General features: G+C 33.3%; 1 protein-coding gene and 1 long non-coding RNA gene across 2 annotated transcripts in view; one reads left to right on the top strand and one right to left on the bottom strand.

The window, feature by feature from the left end:
* Positions 1-1,855, bottom strand: part of LOC108969030 — a 17,684-nt gene extending 15,829 nt beyond the window's left edge. The window contains exon 1 of the mRNA XM_018933499.1: positions 1,621-1,855. The gene's annotated coding sequence lies outside the window, so the exon portion shown is untranslated. The remainder of the gene's footprint in view (positions 1-1,620) is intronic.
* Positions 1,856-11,455: 9,600 nt separating this feature from the next.
* The window catches only part of LOC108969032, an 8,229-nt gene continuing 7,273 nt past the window's right edge, over positions 11,456-12,411 (top strand). The window contains exon 1 of the long non-coding RNA XR_001993377.1: positions 11,456-11,625. This is a non-coding gene — a long non-coding RNA (uncharacterized LOC108969032). The remainder of the gene's footprint in view (positions 11,626-12,411) is intronic.

Genomic DNA, 12,411 nt, shown 5'->3' with positions numbered 1-12,411 from the left:
ATTTATTATTTTTTTAATAATTTTTTTTCTTTAGTAACGAATTATTACATTTATTTTATGTACTGAATAAAAAAATTTTATTTTTGTATGCAAAATATGGCATAATTATACCCTGAACAGGGTATATTAAGTTTGTCACAAAGTTTGTAACTTATTTTCTCTTGAACAAGCTGTTCATTTGTCGGAACTGCCATTATCGGACCACTATAATTATATGTTATATAGTTGCCATACATACTGAACGATCGGAATTAAGTTCTTATATGGAAAACTTTCACATTTAACAAGACTTATTCACGAAATTCGGTATAGATTATTTTCTAAGGCGACCATGTAATCTCCGAAGAAATTGTTAAGATCGGTTAACTATAGCGTATAGCTGTCATACAAACTGAACTATCGGAATCAAAGGCTTGTATGGGAAACTTTCGCATTTGACGTGGCATCTTCACGAAATTTGGAATGGATTACTGCTTAAGGTAGTAATATAATATCCGAAAAAAATTGTTCAGATCGGCTTACTAGAGCATATAGCTTCCATACAAACTGGGCACATAGTTACTGAAAGAAATGCACCTGTGAAGGGTATATTAGCTTCGGTGCTGTCGAAGTTAACGCTTTTTCTTGTTTTAATAACAAATATATTTTATATTTAGTTACATATATTTTTTCAGTTATACTTGTATAATATATGTTTCAAAAAAGAAAATAAATTTTTTTAACTAATATTTTCAGTATATTTTTTATTATAGCAACAATTTCTTTTTTTTAACCTTTTTTAGTAATAAGTATAAATTTTGTTATGCTTTAATTTTCTTCATTATGTTTTTAATACAATTCTTTAATAAGCAAAGGATAAAAATATCATTATTTTAATTTTGTATTGTTTATTTTTATTTAAATACATTAAGATAATTCAATTAAAACATTTTTTACTTATATATTTATTTTGTTCCAGTGTTATTATTTTTTTCTGTTTTCGATATTTTTTTACTATTTATTTATATATTTCTACGTTATTGTTTTCTTTGATTTTTAACTTTTAGCCATTTTAGAATTAATTTTAGTAATTTTATATTTTTATTATTTTATATAAATAACTATATTTTATTACATATTCCAAATAGATAATAATAATGGTATTTTTTTCATTATTACTTTTATTATTTCATATGGTTTATTTTATTTTATTTTTCTTTCATTTTACTCGTAGAATCTTCTTTCATATTTCAATTACGTTTCAATAAATTGCACTTGTTTAATTTGATTTTTCATTTAAGTAAATGCTACTTTCCGGCAAGTTTAAAAATTTCAAGAATATTTTCTTCAATTTTTACGACCGTTATACATAATAATTCTTATTTCTTCATTAATTCACATTAATATTCACGTCCGCAATGCGACTGCCCTTATTAGTTTAATTATTCAGTTGGTTGCATTCTGTTTTTCTTTCTAATTTCCTTTTAATTATGGCATTTAATATACGTGTCACACTAAACAACGATCACCACACACTGTTCAACAGCAATAACAACAACAATTCTTTGCATAATATAATAAATCCATAAGCGATTTCGTCTCAATGTTATAGAGTTTTATCGTTTAGTTGTAAGTAATTACATTTTCAGTCTGCTATCCATGCACAGCTCTATTTCAAAACGCGCGCCTACAAAACTTTTTATGCGCGACAATTATCTCAGCTTTTTTGTGCCTAATTCGTTTCACAACTCGTCGTAAATACGCAGCACGGCTAAAGTTCCCGTCAGGCTTCTGTCGGCACCTAAGGGTTCCAAAATTATATGCACATATGTGCGTGTGTGTTCACATCGACAAAACAACAACTTAACTGCTTCGACGCTCGGTAGCAACTGAACGCTTTTAGCGCCAGAAACGTTCGCACAACAGTTCGTCAGCCCGATCCGCCCCGCCCCTCTAACGCATTTAGCCTGGTGTGGTATAGTATAAATTGAGCAGTATTTAGCATTGATAACGCATGGTCATTATCAATTTTTCACTACCAAAATAAAAACAAGTGTAAGGTGGCAATGTTATCAGTTCGCGGTGGGTGTGTGTGCTGTCTCTTATACACATCTAGATGTGTATAAGAGACAGGTGTGGTATAGTATAAATTGAGCAGTATTTAGCATTGATAACGCATGGTCATTATCAATTTTTCACTACCAAAATAAAAACAAGTGTAAGGTGGCAATGTTATCAGTTCGCGGTGGGTGTGTGTGTGTTGCGTTTACCTGAATTTACGTTCAGCGTTCACACCCCTACGTGCCGCTGGTTTTAGCTAACTAGTCTTGAAGGGCTTGTGCCAACTCATTCATTTTATATAAAAAAAAGATATAAAAAACAAAATAAATAAATAAAAAATTTAAAAAGTTAGTATTGACCAAATGCATTTCAAAACACATTAACGGCATTATTATTCTAAAAATATTAATTCTGGATATCAAAGCGGCAAAATGTGCGATTCGCATTACTTATCGAGAGAGTGCGTGCAGCGAGGTCTTAAAATAAATACCTAACACTTCAGAACGTAAACGCGCGCCGCGATCCGCGAAAAAGCGTGAGATTACTTAATATTTACACACATGCATATGTAGCTACGTCTGCCAATCGAATATATGACTAAATGAAAACAAACACCGGCTGACAACCTTTCATATGAAATATATACAGTGTAAATCGCAAAAATACGGACAATTAAGTTAAATAAAGATAAAAATCACAAAAAAATACACTTTCATACTGGCAAATATTATGTCAGCGGGTTGTTGAACTAAAGCCTCTATTTCTAAAAAAAATTTTCCAGAAAAAAAGAAAAAAAAATTTAATTATACTTAGGAGATTCATAGCATAGTCTTTTTACGTGACATAGCTTCGCTCTATGGGCTCTTGAAAAGTTCCAAGAATATTCGACGTCATAGGCTCTATAGGTATGAAAATAAGCAAAATTGAGGCATTTCGCCCCAATGCCTCAATTTTGCAACCTGAAGAGATTCACGAGCTGCCATTTCATGGTGGATTGATTATGCCGATGAGAATCTAACCGTTATCATGCCATAATAACCTACTATTTGATGCCTGGAATTAGAGTTCACGATCTCGACGTCATTTGATTTCAACAAGACGGCGCCACTGCCTTCACCTTGTTTCAATCAATGGATTTATTTACAAAACACTTCGGCGATTGGCCACCAAGGTCGTGGATATCACACCGTTAGACTTTTTGTTGTGCGGACAAAGGCACTTCGATTTAGGTCTTGGAGCACAACCCCCCGTGTTTCATACGAAAAGTAGTCAAGGAAGGGATCATCTGAGCCGTAACCGCGGCCATAGAAAAATTAATTATTTAAAATAAATAATCTTTAAAAAATAAATTCCAAAGAATGTTCCTTCGAATGATAATAAACATTACTCCTTGAATTTAAAGTGCCTGTGTTTTTTCTTTAAAAAATAGGGAGCCTCGTGCATCACACTTTATTAAAATAATCGAATTAAACTTAATGAAACTAACTCAATTTTCGATTGTTTTATTGCTTTATGTTGGTAGTCAAATCCCTTACTTATGCTGACAGGTGAGCCAATTTGAACATTTGTTAATTTTTGAAACTGTTTTGCTTGGATGGGGGCTTCGGCTCGTCTTAGATTTTTGCCTATTCCAAAAAAGTGATCAAAGAATCTGCAAACAATTGTATGGGTTCCGAATATAGAATTTGGTATATGGTGAAGCTTCCTTGAACAAAAGTACTGTTTTTCGGTGGTACAAAATATTCGCAGAAGGTCGAGAAGGTGAGAAAGACGAAGGCCATGTTGGACCCCCTACCACTTCAAGAAATGAGAGCAGCTGATGAGGAACTAAACATATCGATTTTAACCAATGATTTTTGAATAAGTCGGGTCGCCGCGAAATTTCTGCCGAAATTGCTCACTTTCGACAAACAAAACGGCACGTTGACATTGCTCAGGAGATTTTCGACTCAATCCGCGACAACCCAGATCTGCGAATTATGAGTTTCCGGTTATGACGAAAAAAGGGCATCAATGAAAATGAATTTACAATTTGAGTTACACGAGTAGTTTAAACTCGATAAACAAAAATACATAATAGGTGTATAGAAAGAAAGCTGGATCTTTATAATCGTTGGATCGTACAAAATATATCACATCTTTGTAAAAAATTTATAATATTGGTGGGGCATAAAAAGCCTGGTGCCTTTGCCAATCAGGCTGTATGTATATATCAGCTGAGCGCCAAAACATGTACGAATTTTTATGGCACCGACAGCATGAGCGTCAAAACACGTATTTAAGATTGTTGTTTATAAATAAATATACATTATAAGAAAATAATATGCTTTGAGCAAAAGACTTTGGGTAAAAACAAAATATATAGTATATGAGCAGTTCATTCCCAACGGTTCAAAGAAGTTTGTAAATATTAGTTTTCGAAAGTTATATTTGATATACATACATATGTTTTTTTATTTTTAATTGGAAACTTGCGTTTAAAAACTTCAAAACTATCAACTCAATGGAAATTAACAATCCACATGCCAATGTCGAGATAAACTAACCTAGCATTATAGTACTTCATTTTTGTATTTCAACTATTATCGCTATATAACTTTGTGTTCAATTTGAATGAAATTTGTAATTACTCGATAAACAAATTCACTAATTCAATAAACAAGTTGGCACTTTGCCCTTTATCGCACTGGCTATCAGTAAATTGAGATATTACGTCTTTAAACACAATAGCACTTTGCCCCCATCGCCACCCGGAGATACTTTGATCCCTACTAAATGCGCGATCGACAATTGCAAAGGCCGGATCGAAAGCGTTTGCATTGCGCTTTGTCACTTGTTAATCAAATAAAAGATAGGAATTCAAAGTTTTTTATATGGCTGTAATTATCATAAAGATTAACTGTTTGTTACTGTACATTTTCCTTTGTGATAAATTAAACCGTTATTAGTTATGACGGGTTTTATTTCCTTAGTCGGCAATGACTTTGTACTTAGCACAGCAAAAATTTACCGGCCACCGATGAAGGATTATAAAACGGTAAAATACACAATTTTACATATACATTACTGTTCATAAAAATAGCATAAAAATGTGCAGTAGTATCAAATCTTTGGTTATACTAATTTCTTCATATGACAGCTATTCGCATAATCTCTGAGAGTGACGAATCAAACAAATAACTTATGTAAACTCAATATAGATAAAAAGAGCTCTGGGTCAACCACAGTTAAAATAGAAAGTCGATCGCATTACTTTAGAGTGTAGCAGACAAGAGAGCAGAAATGAAACAAATGAGTAGAAAAGTGGTGAATCAAAAGCAGCAAAAAAACGGCGGCATATCCCACTAAATACAAGATTTCTAAGAGCAAAATACAGAATTACAGGGTACAGGTTACTGACTAGAGTTAAAGAAAAGTATTGAACCCATCGTTACAATCTTTAAAAACTTTCAAAATATACTCCTTTTCCGCCAGCGAGATTTCCAAGCATTGCAGGCGTCACGGAAGGCATTCTTGAGAGCCGAGGTGCATGCTGCTTGGATCCTTCTGTCGTCAAAAACAAAAACAAAAACAAAAACCGGGGGCCATCTGTGCGTAGGGCGGATAGGTAGCTGTTCACAAGAAAGGGTGTGAGCCGGGGCGTTGTCGTGGCGCAACTTCCAATCGGCTGCTTTGTCTTGTCGGACCCGATTGACCCCTCATTTCAGTCTCTTGAGGACTTCCGCGAATAACTTGGCGTTGGCGGTTTGTCCGGCAGGAACAAATTCACGATTGACGATGCCTTTGATGTCAAAAAAGACAATGAGCATCGCATTCACTTTGGGTTTGCTCATCCTTCCGGTCTTCACCAGCGAACTCTTCCCCACCCTCCAAAAAAGCCTGGTACCACCAAAACACACCAACTTTTTTGCTAAAGCTGGATCAAATGTCTCTGTCGCAGATTTACCAAGTTTCACACATAATTTAATCGCATACCTGTGCTCTAGCGAACCTGAACCTACTGGTGCTCGGAGACAACTGACCAGCCGCTCGTTCATTAGCTTGGAACCATCCAGTCGATGCGCGCTCGCTCTGGTGTACAGTCGCGGTGGAAGAAAGTCAGTCGTAATACTTTTCGGACAAACTCTGTATCCCAAAACCAAACTAAAACTGTTGAATCCGCTAGGTACCGAATCTGACGATCAGTATGATATCAATGACGGTCAATATGTGAGATATATAATAGACATATATGATTATATATTAATTTATGGAAATTCCTTCTCTGAAAATGGTATGTCTGCAAGTCTAAAATGGGTTGAATCGGACCCTTAGCTCCCATATACCTAATAGACAGATTTTCTAACTTTCCGGTGACTTTTTACCACATATGTCGACCAATATGTGAGTTATCTTAATGAAAATTAAAGAGCGTGTTTACTTATAGCAGTGTAAGTAGATAAAATAGATAAATTTGTGCGGGCCTAGCCCCTAAATAACTAATATTAGGAGTTTCGAACGTACTTCTATGTATATGATTGATCTTTTAGAATGTGGCAAGAGTATAAAATGAACCAAACGTAGAACTTCCCAAATTGTTTTTTTCTTTAATTTTTGTGTTTACTGCTACTTTTCTAAGCACAACTATATAGAAATATATGTGTGCTATAGGAATATACATATTTATGGTATATTTGTGTTAACACAACAACTCAGCAAAGGCCAAAGTGGGTGTGTCGTATTTTGAACCACTTGTTTAAAAAGTGAAATAGAAATTCGGCGATAAAATAAACTTAACACATATGTTTAACAAAAAACAGAATAACAACAAATAGCGTCTAAGAGTAGCCAAAAAAAAAATGCTGAAAACTGGCAAAAGATCGCCTGGTCGTATTCATATTAAAACAACAGCCACATACATACATACTTATAAAATATAAATATGAGCAAGTGTACACATGTGTTACGATTATAATTATTTATTTATTTTCAATTATGACATTTAATTTCTTTTATTGCCACTTAAAGATTAGGTTAAGTATCAATTTAATTGTCATGGACAACAACGGAGAAGCATTTTTATTGCAAATATATATGGATATTAAAGCGGAACGATTTTTTTATCATAAAATTCTGTATACTTGAAACGTTCTACGGATAACTCGGAAAAAATTCGCCTTAGAGACTATAGGTCTAAAAGCGCTTTCGAGTCAGAGATTTCTAAGACAAATTTTAAAAAATATTAATAACCGGTTGTATGGTAGATGTAAGATAACCAAAATGCAATTACATATTACATTTCATTGGGATATCTCAGCAACTGATTATACAAATTGTATAATTCCAAAAGTTCGTACATATATCTTATAAGCAATATTATTAATGTTCTTATACAATATGTGGCACGGCTAAGAAAATTGAATAGTTAAGTTAATCAAGCTTGACTTACCAAATATGCCCACACTATGTGCGATCCTTTCCCATGGAAATTGATCTGTAAGAAATTTTTAATTAAATTTAAATTTATTTCGTTGAAAGATTTGTAATAAATTTGAATTAAATTAGTCAGATGAGTTCTACGAATCTATTAAATGAATTCCTTGGAAGAATTTTACTGGGAGATAGTTTTCAGACACGCTGCCAAAGTTTTGAGAATTCGTTTGCATTTTATCTTCAACTCATTGTCAAAATTCCAGCCTAATTGATATTTAAACAAATCAGAAAAAAACAAGGACTATGTTCTTGTATAACCGACGTTTTTAACTTCTCGCAAATTAGGAATTCTTAGAACGGATTTATAATGATAGGGATACTATTGTCACGATTTTATCTATTTTACTCATTTTTGAGAATTTTATTTTATTAATATGTCATAGCTTTATATTAGGAATATGAGTATGGAAGTATTGAGCTTTTATATATTTTTTGACAGGCAGATATACTATTTTCAAAGAAGATTCTCTCTGTATGATTAATATATCTCACACATTGACGGATTTTTCCATCAGTAAAAAATAAGCCATAGACATTAAAGTCCACCTTTTCGATATATGGGGCCATGCACATTTACATTTTGATTTGACAATTTGAGATGGAAGGTATGCCACTAAGCACAATTTTTGCAAAGTTTTATCCTGATAATATACATATACATATATCCCAATATTAAACTATATGGAATTGTGTTATAGTTCTATTTGACAATTTTTCACACTGTAATTAAAGAATGTCATCAAACAAACAATCGTCGCATTCGCTACTTGGATTCCACGTCACTGTTGACAGTCATAACTTCGAAGTCGTAGTTAAATTCATCATTTAAGTCATAGACACTCATTATTCCCGTCCTGCTATATCTGCAGAAGCATAAACGATGGCAACATCTGATGAGTCGACGTCACGAGTTTCGAGAGGAAGATTCTGCGGAAGGTTTATGGTCTTTTGCGCAACAGCGAATATGGCATTCGATAGAACAATGAACTGTACGAGTTATACGACGACCTTGACGTACATATGTAGTTCAGCGAATTAAGAGACAGCGGCTACTCCGGCTGAATCATGTCGTCCGAATGAATAAATCCTTCTCTGAAAGTATTCGACGCAGTACTCGCCGAAAGAAGCAGAGGAAGAGGAAGACCTCTACTCCGTTGGAAAGACCAGGTGGAGAAGAAGCTGGAAACACTTGGAACCTCGAACTGGCGCCAAAAGCGCAAAATAAAAACGCCTAGCGCGCAGTGGTTAACTCAACTATAACCGCGTGAGTGTGTATATGCCAATAAAGAAGAAGAGACGAACGTTTCGGCAACTGAAATTTGATTACGCGCATAAAAGTTAATAGAAACTTTTTGTTGTTGTAAGCACTAATGATTACTTTTAAATGACATTTGGCATTGATATTTCAACGAATGAGTTTTCGCGCTAAATTTATATTAAAAAGTCTTACTATTTTTTACTCACAGTAGTACATACATACATACATAAGTATTTATTTGTGTGAGAATAACGGAGTTGCCACAGCATGGTTCCAAATATTTATCTTACTATAAAATTACACAAATTCATTGCATGCTTTTCGGCGGCATGGAATATTACAACTGTTGCAGCGGAAATATGCTCTCACACATACATGTATACTACGACTACAAGCACAAGCAAAGTAAAAACCGTCACTTACAGCATAACAAACCCAATACTTCTTCCTCTTCTATCTTTGACGTTTGCCTATCAAAAAGTGACTGTTAACATTTTTATGAAATTAACAGACTCTTGTTAACTGCAAATACATATGTGCACACAAGCAACAACAGCTGTTGTGAACACATACGTAATATATGTAGGTGCGCAAAAATGCTACAGTTAATCAGCCACACACACTGGTCGGGCTGACTCACAGCTACAAGTATTCTCATATTGTGGGAGGATAGAAATCGATATCAAACAACCAGCTGTAGCTACCAAACAGCTGTCGGAACAGCGGACCACAGGCTTGACCAGCCGTAAGTAATATAACATTGATAAGACACCAACGTTTGTTAACAGCGTAGCAAATACAAAAACAAAAGTCAAATAAATGCAAATATTTTCAAGAAGTTCGTTGCGTTGTTCTCTCTCAGCCACGCAACCGTACTCTCAACACGTACTCTCTGCAATGTTTGCTCATTTAGCACTGGCTTCTTGAGATTAAAAACTGGTTTCACCACCAGCTGTGCGCTCTGCCAGACGCCATGTGCTGTTAGGTGAGCGCCGACTAAGTCAAAGCACACAACGCATGTTTGCATGTGTATTAAGCAGGTAAATATATATGTGGTTGTGTGTGTGGTATTTGCTGTGCGGCGGTGGAATTTGTTGCTTTTGCAGAAAGAAAGTACAAGTGAATATTACCGCTACCTGCAAACTGTAATTGCGTTAACTCTGCGCCTCCTCCCCGACTTGTGTTATCGCTGCGGACGTCTATTTGCTATTTTCAATGTCATAAATCAAATTTTGATCTGTTTATGTGCATTCGGCGCACAGACATATGGTATACAAAGAACGTTACGCTCTCAGAAAAACTCGTGTGTTGCGCTCATTGTTGTCTGGTTAAATGCTTGCGGTCTTGTTTGGGTGATGGCACCGGCAAATAATCGACTTTTTGTAAAAAGAAAAGAGTTATACTGGAATTGATTTGATAAAAGAATATGATATACATATATGTAAATGGGCACACACGCATATTGTTAAATTTCTAATGTTTTTGATATCTTGAAAAATCTTGCTGATGGCTTTTGATTGATAGTAAAGTTTTTGGGTTTTAAAGGTATACATATAACTAGTATATAACTGGTTTATAACAATTAGCCTTAATTCGTCAAAAGCACTCCAAATTTCGTTTTTCAGCTGACTTATTAGCAAATTAATTAAATTTTTGAACAAAATTGGGAAATTAAATTGTTAATTCTTGATAATATTCGTGTTTTAAAGTTTCTGTTTGTTTGTTGTTTTTGACATTGACTTGGGAAACCGGAAAACTTGCTGCTGGAACTGTGCATAATTAGAGATATTAGCAAAATTTTCAATTTCGAAAAGTGTAGACTAATAATCATGTCGTCTTGGAAACCATACAAGTTCATAACTTTTCCTGGAAGCGACGAATCTTTGATCCAAATGGAATAAGGCAATATTGCTTATTTACATAACGGTGAGATTTTTCGTAAAGAATGCGAGTTTTGGAAATACATTTTTACCATTTTTTAACATTTTTTTGTTGTAAATCTTTTCGAAGTATTTTGCCGAAATATGCTAAACATTATTCTTTTAAGAAAAGAGTTCACTTTGTCAGGTTTGGCAATCATTACTCCAAAAAATATACTTCTAAACGAAACCCTATATTTAATAAAAAAAAATACAGAGATCTGTTAAAAGAAGAAGATTTAAAACAGAACAATTTCGAAAAGTGTAGAAGTGTGTAATAAAATAAAAAAATAATACGATCTTAAAAGAACTATATGAACCAAATATTTTGAATTTTAAAAACTGATGTATTGAGTACAAGTTTAATGAAATTAAATTTAAAACTTTTTGTAGGATATAGAATATCGAGGAACTACGAAAAAACAAACTTCTAAAGCAAGAACTAAAAATTTTTATTTTAAAATAATCCTTCATTCCGCATTAATTAATAATCCAATTTTCCACATTACTCACGGAAAATGGTTCCCATAAATATAAAAATGTCATGTTAGGGTTAACAACTCGCTTCTGTTACATATTTGGTAGAGCTGCAGTAACACAAGCATACAAACACTCTCACAGATATACAGACACAAACACACACGTACATCAAAGCAGCCAGCTGAGCATGACGCCAACGACAATGAAAATGTCAGCGGAGCTCAGTATTGCTCAGCGCAGCGCAGTTAACAATCGGAGGTAACAGCGAGTGAATTTCGTGAGTTTCAATGTTAATTCCCATTTTAGTTCGCTTGAGTTCAGTTCAGTTCGACTTTAAACGTTGCCGTAACTTCGCGTCGTTCTCGTGGCTCCAACGCAAAAACGCGACCAAAAAACTTATTAATTCTTAGAAAAGTAAAAAGTAAAAACCTGGGGAGAATAATCACTATAAAATAGGTAAAAATCACTTGAATATTAATGCTGATAAATGTAAAGTGCCGAGAAAGTGTTGAAAAATTTAAGAAGGTGCTCATTTGAAGCAGTCTTACTTTAACTAAAAGTATTGAATTACGAAAATTCACAGACAAAGAAAAAGCAGCAACAAAATTTTAGGAAGGTTCGGGAATATTCAAAATTAATGGCCATTATTTTGCAATTATAAAATTTTGAAATTTAATGAAAACGAAAGTTCTTAACAATTAATAAAAAAAAGGTCCTCACAGATACAAAATGAATTATAGCAAAAACAGCATAATTTAAAAATATATTGCAAATATCAAAATAATAACCAAAAATTCATACAAAATATTAAAAGTATTAGATTTGAAAATAAAAATATTTTTTAACAATTACTTATTAATTGCTGAATAACAATATTGCCAAAAAATTATTTACGACTAAACGCCAGATATATGTCAAGAAAAAAGCTAAAATCAATTAAATTTTAATAAAAACAATTAAAAATTAATAAAATTTTACTAAACTTTATAAAAATGTTGTAACTTAAATGAATTATATTTTAGTTAACTCGAAAAACTAACAAAGAAAATTAATAATACTTTTTTTAAATTTTATTTGATAAAAAAATTCATTTCTTGAGCTAAAATTAGATTCAATTTAAATAAAAGATATGTTTTTTAACTTCTGTAATGTTAAGTACATATAAAACTGTTTTAACTATGCCAGTGGAGCTCACTATCAGTATCTGATATATATATATATAAACTATCAAGTTTTTTTATT

This window comes from Bactrocera latifrons, unplaced genomic scaffold, assembly GCF_001853355.1.
Source record: "Bactrocera latifrons isolate USDA-ARS-PBARC rearing strain unplaced genomic scaffold, ASM185335v1 scaffold_238, whole genome shotgun sequence".
Classification (NCBI taxonomy): Eukaryota; Metazoa; Arthropoda; class Insecta; order Diptera; family Tephritidae; genus Bactrocera; species Bactrocera latifrons.
Note: the sequence above shows the minus strand (reverse complement) of the source record. Positions and strands in the feature narration are given on the sequence as shown.